This window comes from Mya arenaria, chromosome 13 (assembly GCF_026914265.1).
Source record: "Mya arenaria isolate MELC-2E11 chromosome 13, ASM2691426v1".
Classification (NCBI taxonomy): domain Eukaryota; kingdom Metazoa; phylum Mollusca; class Bivalvia; order Myida; family Myidae; genus Mya; species Mya arenaria.
This window is the reverse complement of record NC_069134.1, coordinates 49,893,714-49,908,394: the sequence shown is the minus strand read 5'-3', so window position 1 is coordinate 49,908,394 and position 14,681 is coordinate 49,893,714. Positions and strand designations below refer to the sequence as shown.

General features: G+C 37.1%; 1 pseudogene; it reads left to right on the top strand.

Annotated features, from left to right (window-relative positions):
- Positions 1-461: 461 nt before the first annotated feature.
- Positions 462-14,681, top strand: part of LOC128215333 (uncharacterized) — a 38,091-nt pseudogene continuing 23,871 nt past the window's right edge.

Sequence of the window (14,681 nt, the reverse complement as noted above, 5' to 3'; positions counted from 1 at the left end):
CGCAGTTCAATGAGAAAAGTCTAGTGTTTTTGCTTGTTAAACTATCTTCAATACAAATCGTTTTTGGTTTGATACTGTCAAATTAATGAGCACGTATAAAACAGTTGTTTCAATATCGCCTCATAATGACCAAATTAAATTTCTATAACTGAAATGTAATTATAAACATTGTATTTCATAAACATTTTTATACTAGAGTTTAAGTTGCATAAAGTTGTATTTCATGGAAAAATATTTCTCAACTAAATGGCCGATTCTGAGTTGGAAAGTTTTCAATACTGGTTTCGTGTTTTTCCGGATATGATATCTTTGAGCAAGGAACCGACCTGCGATAATTGCGGAAAAGATTAGTCTTAAATAGCAATGCCACTTCCAGCTCTTCCTTAATTAGGAAAGTTTATTTTTTGGTCTTTGATTCCTTGCAGATCTAACGATCGATGTATCATGTCTTGGCGGTGGTATCAGAAAGATTTAACAGTTGATATTAAGTTCTACGAAGATAATATAATATCAGTTCTGGATATGAAATACTTAATTCTGATTCACATTTTCTCTTGTAAGTAAACTTATTTTTAACTTTTATAAATGTTTATGCAAAAAGCAGATAATTCAATATATTCAACATATTCCTTGTCATTTTCTGTAATTTATGTTAACCCTGTCATTTTTGCAACAGTCTCATCTTAAGAAGTATTGTGTTTTTTCCCTTTTATGTATACAGGGAAAAATTCAAGTTGGTTCGAGTGTGCTATAAATTATGTTCAATCGAGTTCGTGTCTTTTATATGCCCATATGTGCTTAGTACTGTCAATCTAATCATCACCTATCGCGTGAGGGCGCTGTTTACTTAAAACACTCGTTGTCTCTCTTCTCCGTAAACCATTTCAATATTTTATTACCATGACTTAAACAGTATTCAGTTAGGATTATCAAGTAAAATTCAATGATCTTATTTGAATATAAAATATATAAATTTAACTCTTGAAAATGATTTATATAACCTTTTTCATAGTTCCCTAACATAACCCTTACTCTACTCACTCAGTTGCGGACTGCGGCCCGCCACCAATAAGGAACCTGACGACGATTACCCTTTACACCGACGTCCACTCGTGGCACGACGCCAACGCTATCTGTTCTAAAAAGGGAGGACGATTGCTTGACATTGAGTACTACTCATTGTTCAACATCCTTCTGACACTTGCATCCCAGTCACCTTGGAATGACCTGCCAATATGGTAAAGGCGCTGTATTTACATCAAAACATAATTATACTATATGAATTGTTATTTTAAATCAGATTTGACGGCCGGTGTAACGTTGTAAAGTGACCCCCATAGAATAATGACCCCCCGGTCATTATTTTATATAAAATAATGACCCCCGGTCATTATTTTATATAAAATATTGACCGGGGGGTCATTATATTATGACTGGGGGGTCATTATATTATGACTCCTCACACGTAGAAAAATGACCCCTCACGTAGAAATGTGACCCCCTATAGAATAAGGACCCCCCCCCCAATCCAAACCTTGACCTAACCTATCTAAGGTACACTTGCACAACATAATTATCTTCATCCATAGACATCGGAGGAGAGATGGCACCCGTCCGTGCATGCGTCCATACTGCACGTTTTTTTTTGACCGCAGTTAGATGGAATTGATCCAAGCTTCAGGGATTACCACTACCGATGCCTATTTGTGTGGAAAGAAAAAATGGTTAAAGTCTCCGACCGAGAATCACTTGCCCCTCACCGTTGTGAGTTCGACGCCTACCAGGGTCGTGTATGGGTGACAGGCATACAAACTGTGCGCTGCTCAGTTTATCATTTAAAACATAGGCGATGGACTGCATAGGAACGTTCCATCAACAAAATACGCAACTACTTGTTGTAATTTACGGCCTGTTTGAATATCAACAATCAAAAATATTTATAATCACAGAACTAGCTAGTTTTCAGGGGGCGAGGGTGGCTGGATTTCAATCTAGTATCGTTGGACTTCTTACCAGAACTCGTCTAATCCTGATCTGATGTAACATACTTCGATAGCTTCCTCGCCTAAGAATCGAATCTGTGCAACTGGATTAGGAGTCAACTATATAAACCTCTCTGCGATTGAAATTAAATAATTATTAATTATACAAGCAGAATCACTGTAAGTGCACTGTAAGTGACAAGTGTTTGTTAGTGATTTGAATCATTTTCGTAGTCATCAAAGTTGTATAGTGATTAAACGTCCCACACAGATTAATGGAACTAGCAATGATGAATGACTTAAAAATATTATCCCTTTTTTCTTTTCATGACCATTCGAAAAGTGGTTTTAGAAATCATTTAGCACAAAAAGGATAAGCAATTCATGCAAAAGATCTGAGTTACAGGTTAATTACAGCAACCTCTTATTATCATAAATGTTCTTTCTTCCCCAGGACTGTGTACCATTGGAACAACCTACCACTTACTGTTGCCCTCCTCCCTACCCCTGAGCAGTTCAGTGCAGCTATATTTAAGAAATGAACGCCTTCTCGCGTCGGTTCACGATTATATGAATACAACAAGTCTCGTGCATAGTTCGTAAACCCCGAAGGGGTTTACGTTAACTATGCACGCTACTTGTTGTATTCATATACCCGTTGAACTATAGCGAGAAGGCGTTCATTTCTTATATTTATATTATCATTTATATTATTTCTACTTATATCAAAAGAATAATAGTCGATTTATTGGATTATCTTCTAAGAAAATCGATTGCATCTTATTAACACGACGATCGCGTCCGTTATTCGGAAGAGCGGTGGCCAGCCCATATGACGTCACGGAGACTTGTTTATTTCGTATGTGCCAATCAGATTGCGTGACGAAATATCTCGCTCATTTTTTGAAGGAATTTAACATTAACTTGAGATATATTTTAACCTTAATTAGAAGACGTGTCGCGCACACCACCCAGATCCGCTCGTCAAAGGTCAAGGTCACACTTGGAGTCGGCGCAAAATCCGTGTCCGGAGCATAACTTCTATATGGATGGAGGGATTTTAATATAATTTGGCATAAATGTTCTCCATGGCAAGGCGGTGTGTCGCGCGAAAAAATTATGTCTCTGTGGCAAAGGTCAAGGTCACACTTAGAGGTCAAATGTCAAATAACAAGTTCAAGGTTACATAGACCTTAAAACTGAAAACGGTTTCCGCTCAATAACTTAATTATTGTTCAACCTTCAGCTGCCAAACCTGATAGGATGATCACCCATATTGAGTAAATGACCCCTATTGTTTTTGGGGTCACAATATCAAAGGTCAAGGTCATTATCATTCTTTCATCTTCACAAATGTCCATTATGAATCTTTCTGTGAAAATTTAAACCTACAAAGCGGGCTCGACATCTGCCCGTGGGCATGCAGAATGTATTTCTAGTTAACCCTTTTAAACATTCTTTTAAATCTTTTTAAACTACTCTTTAAACCTTCTTGCGATTTTGACGCGCAACCATGTCTACGTCCCCGGGGGTGTTTGACATTACCGGAAGACAGACAGACAGACGGACGGACGGACAAACGGACAGACGGACGGACATACTTCTAATTTTGACCTAATATGACTCAGTTTTAAACTCACTCGAATTAACTAGCATTCTGACCAAATTTTATAAAGATTCATATAAAAATGTGGCCTCTAGAGTGTTTTTACTTTTGTGTGAATATAGATACGGGTCTTGGTAGCATTATCGTTGAATTTGCTAGATCTGATTTTATCACATGACATCGCTTGTTTTTCATGTAATATAATCATTACGAATTTCTTTATATTTAACACGTGTAATATAACTTTGACGTGACTCATTTCCGCCAATACATTCCATATAGAAAAAAGGCGTGAAAAGCGTGCGTACTCATAGCGTTAAAAAGGGTTTATTTTATATGTTTTATTTTTATGTTTTAAGTCATGTGATAAAACGAATCTCACATTCGTTGTCAAAAAATATAATATTTTATTAAACTCGTTCAAGAAAATGTTATAAAGCTCGCCCGAGGCTCGCTATGTAACATTTTCTTGAGCTCGTTTAATAAAATCTTATATCATATGACAACTCATGTGAGATCCTATATATCCGTGGTTCGGGAGTGTTGTTCGGTATATAATAAGGACAATTTCATAAACGAAAGGACTTTTTATTTAAAACTGTATGGAATATAGAGGCGAATCCAACAAAACGTCCCAGGGTGTTGACCTGTGCTTTGGTAAAACTACATGTCACATATGTTTATATCTTAAGCTATTATTTTAGTTAGTAAATCACACAAGGTATATTTAGCACGCATTGTTATGCTCATCAGATGCAATATGTTAAACCAAATTTAGCATAAATTGTATCGTTCTCCACTGAGTTGTTGATTTATTCTTGCACGTGTCACTTATCAATTAAGTATGTTTTCGACATCGCTCCAGTCACATACTATATTGAAAATATTTGCATCCACCTCGTCAGATAACCCACGCAGCCCTTCTACATTGTAAGGCGTGTTAGTAAAAGCCTTCACATATACAGTCTTTACACTTTTGTCAAGTTTTAATAGCAAGGCTTCGTCTGCGTAACAATTCACTAAAGCAGCATCTAATATGTCATCACTTATAAGGGCGTGGTATCTTTCTGGAATGTGGTTCCGAATTCGTTTGTATGGCTTTCTTGAGAACTCTTCGCCATCTACCTCTAGCACCGGGACAAAATGGTCGCTGGAATTCTGAATGTACACTGCTCGACCCCTTAAATTACCACCAATGAGGCCTAACGGTTTGTATTCTAACCAACGCCACTGTTCCTTACTGCCATACTGTGAATAAACATACACAACGCTTCTGGTGAGAGTTGCAAAAGCAAATATCTCCACTTCTGTTCCCCAAGTGTTTTCGGAGGCCATCATTGACGTGTCTAGATATCTGGAAACCGAATCACGTGTAATGCCTTTCATTAGAGTTTCGTTTTCTTTCATGAAGTCAACAATCGCTTGCCTTATCAAGCTATGGTGTGTTTGTACGCCAAAAACTAAATAACTGAATGTTCTAAACAAACAATTGCCATCCCCACGCATGTTTACAGTTTTAGTAGGTTTGGCGTCTCGTCGTATATATTTGTCTGGACCGGATGCATACGTGTTTTTGACTGCCGACTTAAATACACTCGAGATTTGTTCCTGCCATTCTTGATTAGATGGTCTGAATTGAAATGGTTGGGGTTCTTGATTAGTAGATTCTGTAGAATTGGTAGGTTGTGTTGCAACATCTTCTCGCGATACTCTTCTCTTTTTTGGAGGGAGATTGCAGTCGTCAGATTTATCGTTTCTTTTTGCAGGTCTTTCAAACGCTTTCTCGTTTGCTTGGGTTCCTGTTTCTTTGTTTATTAGACTGTGGTCATCTTTTGGACCTTCAGTTGGTCGCTTTTCTGTGTTATCTGTAGCAGCATCGTCATTACTCTGCCTATAGCGATTCAGTCTGTTCCCACTTACACTTGTTTTCATTCCTTCTAGGAAATAAGTGCCTTTTCCAGTTACTTTTGTTATTTTGAATGGTCCTTTCCATTTTAGACCCAATTTCCCTCCTTTTCTCGTCAATTTTCTGGTGTTATGAAGAAGGACTTGGTCGCCGACTTCAAAACCTGCTGTATCGTCTTTAGGTAGTGAAGAATCGTAATATTTCTTCTGCTTCGATTGTGCCGTTTTAATATTGGACGATGCTTCTTTTCTGTTGCACGACAGTTTAATGAACGAGTCTATTCTTTCCTTTAGTGACAATTCAGAGTCTTGGTTATCATCCGATTGCATTGCTAAGTCTAGTTCTATTGGTAAGCGTGCGTGCCTTCCAAACACAAGATAGAATGGTGTTTGTTTCGTCGACTCATGTTTAGACGTTCTATAGGCAAACAGTACGTATGGTAACTTAATGTCCCAATTTTTCTGCGACAAATCTACACTGTGCACAAGCATATCGCACAAAGTCCTGTTAAATCTTTCAGTATGTCCTCCTGTTTGTGGGTGATATGCTGATGCAATTCTATGTTCTATCCCAAACTGCTTGCAAAACTTTTCATTCAAGTCGTTGCAGAATTCTCTCCCCTGATCCGTTATTAATACGCTGGGGCAACCATGTGTCGTGACAAACTTTGTGAATACTGATAGTACAGTTTCAGATGACTTGTCTGGAATCCCTTCTGCCTCTACCCATTTTGTCAAATATTCTGTTATAACGACAATGTACTTGTTTCCTGAAATGTATAAATGTAAGCATTTTACAATACTTATTTTAATCAACGATGCATTGTCAAAGACAATACTAGTATATCCCCAGCCGATAGATGTTTCTTTTCAAGTTTGAGTTTGCATAGAAACTAGAATTTCATTCTGCATGTCTACGGGCCAGCATCGCAGTTTTAAGATGTTGCATAAAAATTCCCTCATGCATATAGGATATCCTCTAGAAAAGCACTTCTAATGACCTCTGTTATCTTTACCTTTAACTGGAGACCTGGTTGATGCGTGCGACACTAGATCTCATGGTAGTTAACATTTGTGTGAAGTTATAGTAAAAAAAATCTCTTCATGCAGTTACCAGATATGCCCTGCACAAGCATTTATCAGTGATCTCTAAGAAGACCTTTACCTTTGACCCATAAACCCAGTTCATGCGCGCAGAACTAGAACTCATGGAGGTGATCACTTGTGTGAAGTTTTTACAGAAATTCCTCCATTTTCATTCAAATTGGAGTTATGGTCCGTAAAAATCAGGACGGACACATGCACGCACATATAGCGAACATCAAAACCTGGCGACTAAGGGTCGAGTTCACCGAAGGTGGGCTCGACAAAAATGGAAGGAAAATAAAAAAGCACTACTCTGTTTCTTAATAATATCTTTCTCAAGTTTACAGTTGATATGTTCTATACAAACTACTTTAAGAAAAAAATCCCCCATTCATTTCGCTTGAAAATTGCAAATTGCTAGTCAAATGCTATAACTCTTAAAAAAAATAATTGAAATCTGGCCAATAGTCTTCAAGAAATAGCCCGGAAACAAAATTTGGACGGACGGACAGACGGGACAGACGGACGGAGGGCAATCCTATCTCGGTTACACCGGTAGGGGAGTTCCATAAAAAAATTCAATGTACTTTTGGAGATATAGTGGAATCCAGTTAGGTTAAAGATGTGTTGAATGTTTTTTAAAGCAGACAGACAGACGGACGCAAAAACGAAAAAAATAAATAAATAAAAAGACGTGCATAATCTCCATATTGCCCTTTATCACTATTCCAAGTTTCATGAATTTTTTTTAAGTATTTTGAAGATATCGCGGGATCCAGATTTTCGGACGGACGGACGGACAGACGGACGGACGGACAGACTGACGGAGGGCATTCCTATAGTCCTCGTAGGGGACTAATAAGCCTGATCATATTTGACTGACAGGTCATAAACAGCTGGTACATTGACATATCAGCTGGCAACCGTCGACGGCGTTTAAGTTACAGAACTATCAAAATTTAATTTAATAAACTATGGTTTTCCCGTAAAAATACAGAACTATCAAAATTTAATTTAATAAACTATGGTTTTCCCGTAAAAATACGACATATATTTACAGTGCTTAAAAAGAAATGCAGTTGCTTTCGCACATGGCCCTGTTTCACATGGGCGGTCGCTTTGCTTGTAACTAATCGTAAACTGCGTAAAATCTATTTCAGTTTACCACCACTCAACAGGTGCATTACCGATACGTCTCTACCGCTCCAGTAACTAAAAATCTCAAGTTAAACTGACTACAATGTATTACAACGTTTCAAATGAGTACGGTGGTACAGAGGTGAAATACCCAGTAGGTTGTTTTCCACCATCATTTAGCATTAACTTCACCGTCAAACCACGTGAAGACTGGACATGGTGATTTTATCAATATAAGTATATTGTAACTTAGCAAACTGATCCTTATAGAAATATGAGTCGCATCATTACTTTTATGCATAATAGTGACTAAAAATGAGCAGTGCAACCGTTGGTACTATGTGAAGGGCGTTTTCTATGTGTAGGGGAGATGTAAAATTATGACCCCCAGTCACAGTTTATGACCGGGGGCACAATATTATGACTCTGCCTCACACAGAAAATAACCCTCATATAGTGGTTTGTGTGAGACTCATTTTCCTATGTGTGGAGGAGTCGTAATATTATGACCCCCGGTCACAGTATTATGACCCCCCGGTCATAGTATTATGACCCCCGGTCACAGTATTATGACCCCCGGTCATAGTATTATGACCCCCGGTCATAGTATTATGACCCCCAGTCATAGTATTATTACGGGGGTCATAACATTATTATGCCCTGTGGTGCCGCATAGCGGTGTTGCCGCATAAAGGTGGTCGGACTCGTTTATGCGGTGATTTTCAACGCATATAGAGGGTGACCACCTTTATGCGGCGACATGCCACGCATAAAACAACTAGATATGTGTCCATAGGACACTGGTGCACCCCTACATGATGCTTAGTAACATGTTATATCATTTGATCTTTAGCGCATATTAAGTTTGTCTTAAAAAGGTTGTTGTGCTCAAGCATGAAGAAAACTAATAAATAAATAGCAAAGTTTTAGTCACTTTTGGGAAATTTCAAACTTTAAAGTCCCATAAGGCTTTTATTTTTATGTTAAAAATGGGTTTAACATTTGTCTAAATAGGGAATGTCAACAATAAAACGTAAAGAAACACTCACTTTTAATTATCCTACATGTAAACATATAGTAAAAAGAATTAAGGGAGGTAATAAAATATTTTGTTTTCCTTATAATGCTTATTGGATATACAAATCTGTTAAAAAGCTTTAAGAAAACAGTTATTTCTTATATAATTTAACTTGAAAAATATATAATTTCTTTAGTATACTTTAGTCACAAAAATAGTGGCAGCCACTCCAAACACAAAGGCCTTATGAGGCTTTAAATTTGAAGGTCAAGGTCATTCAGAGGCCAAGGTTATCTTCATATTAATTTTTTGAAGGTCCAGTTCAAAGCTTTGTTGTGTTCAAATATGAAATTAATAAGTATATTAATACCAAAATTATTACTTCACAAATATTTCCTTATATAATGTATAGTGAATAAAACAACAAAGGGCCATAATTCTGCTAAGACTAAACGCAGCAAAAATTCCTGTCTGTACGATCATCAACATATTAAGGTTGATCATCTGTGAAAGTTTGAACAAAATCCCCCAAGCGGTGTAGGAGGAGTTGCGTTCACAATTTTTTTTCCATATATAATGTATAGTGAATAAAACATCAAAAGGCCATAATTTTGCTAAAACCAATCACAGCCAAAATTCCTGTCTTTACGATCATCTACACATTAAGGTTGATCATCTGTGAAAGTTTGAACAAAATCCACCAAGCGGTGTAGGAGAAGTTGCGTTCACAATTTTTTTCCCTATATAATGTATAGTGAATAAAATATGCCCCCACTTAAGATGGAATGACCTTCGGAACTTAAGACTTTTTCAGAGGAAGAGAGAGTGAGTACATAAAACTAGATCCTGGTCTGGTTGAAACTTCATAGAAGTAACTAGTAATTATCGTTTATGTTTTAATGGGTTTCTTTATGCGGCGAAAGGGGGCCTTTCTGCCGCCTAAACATGCCCTCTGCATGCGTTGAAAATCGCCGCATAATTTTGTTTGACCATCTTTATGCAGCAACACCGCTATGCGGCACCACAATGCCCCGACATATATTGTCTACGAGTCAAAGTCACCAGGGTCTACCAAAGCAGCCCAACAAACCGACAGACAAAACTTACCCTGATAAGAGGTTTCTAGAGGACCTATAAGGTCCATGCCCACTTGCTTGAAAGCCTCGGCGGGAACTGTGATAGGTCGCAGTGGCTTCTTTGCTTTCTTCAGGTTCACCTTTCTTTGACAGTTGTCGCAGTTCTGTATAAACGTGTGTACATCTTCGAAACATCCTTTCCAGTAAAACCTAGTCGAAATCTTTTCCCATCTGAAACAAAGCAAACATAACTATTAGTCCAGATAAGTTACCAAAATACAGTCAACCTTGCCTTAGCGACTCACTGATTTAGACAACTTCCTGCCGTATACGACCCTGTTTACGACCGCCTGACGTAAAAAAATCTATATAAAGTCACTGACTGAATTAAAAGACTCCCTGTCTGACGCCACAAACGACCGTAATGTTTGCACCCCGTGATGATAATATGGCTTAATTAAACGAATTTCATGCATTTTTCAGTCATTAACATATAGCGCTTCGGATCTTGGATTTCTTACCAGCGTGTTAACTTTACTGTGTGCTATGGCAAAAATGTTTATTTTTCTCTTTTATTATCTGAGTTAAGTCAATTTAACCATAACTTCTAATATGTCCAAAATTGGACGATCTGTGGATGCACGAGTTCATTTTATATAATCCGTACGAACAACTTTTCTTGTGAGAAAATCGAATTGGAGCTACCAACCTAATTAAAATTTCGAAATTTCAAAATCCCTGCTCCTTTTAGTATTACCAAACAATAATAAAATATGATGGAAATATAATCTCATATAAACCTATCCATTACCCGATGAATAAACGCGGGATTTGAAAACTCAACCGATGTGCAGTAATATGATATCACGGCAGACAAAATGGCTTGCAAAACAAGTAAAAAGGAATTAGACAAATAATAATGCAAATACGTATACATATTCTAAATAGGGAATATCTTATATCAATTTAAATACCATAATCCAAGAAAAAGACAGGCATCAGGATTTACAAGAACAAATAATAAATTGAAACACTTGACGTTAGTGGACCTGAATTAAAAGACTCCCAGTCATACGTGACCTTTTTGTTAAGGTCTCACGGAAAGTCACCTATTACAAGTTTCACTGTAGTATCATTACTAAAAATAAAGCTAGCCATGGATGCACCTGAGACAAGTTGAAATCCAATACATGTTGTTCTAAATGTTCTAAATGACGATAGAATTATTAGAATTAGTTTTGAGTTTACATAAGCAACTTTCAATGACTGTGGCGTAGTGGTATAATGGAAGAATGCGGAACACTACACATGTTATGATCATGGGTTCGATCCTCATAAGTGCACAGATACAACCTTTTCCTTTTCGGCGGAATTCAAATACTTTCCTGGCATTCTTATAGTTTACTTGGAGGATACTGTCTACTTATTATGTGTACTCGGACCTTATTTGAATTATACATGCAAAATCGAGATAAGTGAGGTTCTCGTGATTTAGATTTTTACATAACATTACTAAATACAAACTATGTAATTCTTTCCAAAAATGAAATAACAAGAGCTGTCACTGTAAGAGACAAATGCCCCCCTAGCACATTGACCTTAATTTGACCTTTGACCTTGAAGGATGACCTTGACCTTGAAATGTTTGAACTCAAAATTTGCAATTCTGTGAAGTTTGATTCAAATCCATTCAATAGTAAAGAAGTTATGGCTGAGACACGAAAAAATTGAACTTTGACCTTTAAGTGTGACCTTGACCTTGGACCTGGGGGACCCGAGAGTTGGATGCGACACACCGTCTCATGGTGCTTTACAATTCTGTGAAGTTTGATTCAAATCCATTCAATAGTAAAGAAGTTATGGCCAAGACACGAAAGATTTGAACTTTGACCTTTAAGTGTGACCTTGACCTTGGACCTGGGGAACTGAGAGTTGGACGCGACACACCTTCTCATGGTGCTTTACAATTCTGTGAAGTTTGATTCGAATCCATTCAACAGTTAAGAAGTTATGACGAAGACACGAAACGGGACGGACGGACGGACGAACGAACGAACGGACGAACGGACAGACAGTGCAATCACTATATGCCTCCCACTTTGTGGGGGGGGGGGGCATAAAAAAAACTTCCTCACTTGAGGTTCGAACCCACAACCGCTATCGTCATAGATCTGAACGATACCACTGGGCCAGCGACTCTATATGAGAAATTAATATCTGTAATTTCATTAAGTACAGAGCATTTTAGAGGACAATTAAATTAAAGTGAATATGCTAATGCATCAAGTAAATAAAATACTTATCAAAACAATAACATTTACCTGGAGTCATCCGATCATTACACCCCTATTTATTGACAATAAACTCGTATCTCATAATCAGCTTTTTTAAACGGACTATACTTTAATATTGCACACTGCATATCAAAATAAACCAGTATCATTTACTATTGGCATGAAAAGCGGACAATATATAGACAAAACACTTTATTTCAGTTTTATCTAATAATGGAATGATCCAAAGACCTGTTCACCTATATTATAAACTTTAAAATCAAGTACCGTTATATATTCTTTACCTTTTTCAGTATAATGGTTTTGTCAGCGAAAACCAAAATATTGCGTTCGGACTGTTCTCACAATATATTTACAGTTATTATAATCGAAAATTAATCATAACTGATACAAAGATCTAGAGCTTAATGTTAGTTTGTAAAACGACTCATCTGATACGCCTTATTTATACATACATGACTGTTTTAAAGCATGAAATAACTTTGAGAGTATCCCCTGCCTGTCGGTTGTTCGCTCTCAGTGTCCGTGTCCGTCATAATCCGTACAAGTCTAATAACAAGATAGTTGTCTCGTTATAACGAGATACTTAGTCGTTTTTACGAGATATTTATCTCGTTATTACGAGTTCAGTCACGTTTTGACGCTTTTGTTATTCAGCTTTCGTACTAATTTAAATAATCTTAAATGTCATATCTAACACAGGCTCACAGGAATCACAAGTTCCTTTTTGGTCATGATAATGAAATCATTATATCAAACTTACGTTTTTGAAACTCCCAAATGTCCTCCGTGATCTGATGCATGCATGCTCTGAATGATGTCATCTGTCTTCCCTTTCTTAACAACTTGCAAACGTTTTGATGAGCTGGTTTTCTTATAATACAACCCGTCATCAAAAATAAAAGGTTTGCACTTTCTACGAAAATTCCTCTTTTTGTTCTTGTCTTTTACAGAAACGGGATACTTCCCATTTTTTACAAACTCTACAACATCTGTGTAATCTTTCTCGTCCATGCTGCAAGGTTGGACTGACTGCTTACCACAGACCTTTATATATACACGCGTTTACGTAGAACTGCTTTCGGTGTCGCTGTCGTTTTCTTTGATGTTGAACGAGCGGCTTTTCTGAGGTAAATCAAAGGAACTATTTTTAGAAATGATGCAGTCTGCATAAAACATAAAAAACACCGCTCAGTGACATCATGGACTTTGATGTAAGTCATGGCACGAACAGTGACTGCTTAAATAGCTCCTCAAAGCCTTGCATTTTTAACACATTCGTTTTAAGCAATGCCTCCACGGTATGAACAAAGGCTATCTAACGTCAGATGAAGTAGAACAATGTTGTCTTTGAAGTTGAATCATATACAGCTACGTTAAAGCGACTTATGTATATTGTATTACATTGATGATAATTTAAATGAAATTCAAATGGAAGCAATTTTATATTTCATTTCAATAGATGTAGACACAGCAGCTTCTGCAGCAGTAACATGCAGCGGCTCCAGAAGCAAAAACAACAACAACAAATATAAAAGCCATAGAAACACGACAGTGACTTGAATTGATATAGATATGTTAGTAACAGGCTAAGTGGGGGGGGGGGGGGTCAATATTTTACAGATAAAATCGGGGGGTCATTATTTTATAAGGGGAGTCAGTATTTTATAGAAAATGGTCATTATTTTATATAAAATAATGACCGGGGGGTCATTATTCTATGGGGGTCACTTTACAACGTTACACCGGATACAAATCACAAACTTAAACAACTTCACAATCAACGGCGACTAGAAATGTTTGTACAGTATATGGGCCGTGTGACACGAGATGTATTCATTGACGCCTGTTTCTAAATTTCACACATGACTTTATGAACTTTTATTCAGACGTTCGTCTAAAAGTCATGTTGCAAGACGATGATGTTTGTAATGAGACGCGTGGAATTACGAACAAAGGTTTTCAATGAATATGACCAAGTTGATAAAAAGCAATTACATGCTTAATGCATATTCTTGATTATGCAATTGTACGCGGAACAAAGTTCTTTTAAAACTTGACACTTTGCCACAGTGGGAATATATATCACGAAAAGGAAAACAAAATGATAAGTTAATATTCTAGTGGATGTTAAATTTAGGATCTAAAGAGTATGTATAAATAAATTTCAATAGTTCAACTTACGCTTTCTAGCATACATATATTAACACTATTACCCGACGGGTAATCATTGGAGCCATAACATTTTGTTGTGTGTTGAAAATGCTCCAACGCGTCGTCCGTTATAGTGCCAATGAGTGGCAACTAGCAAGTTATGCAAGTTCTAGACGATCAGATATTAAATTTTGTTCAGAACTTTTACATTTAGAACAACTCATGGCCATATGGAAATACATTCTCCATTTTTTTTAAATTTACTCGTATAAACCTCTTAAAATAAAAAAATAAGAAACCGTCCTCACTGTTTACATCCATATTCCACTCATTGGCACTATAACGGACGACGCGTTGGAGCATTTTCAACACATAACATAATGTTATGGCTCCAATGATTACCCGTCATGTATTAGTCATACC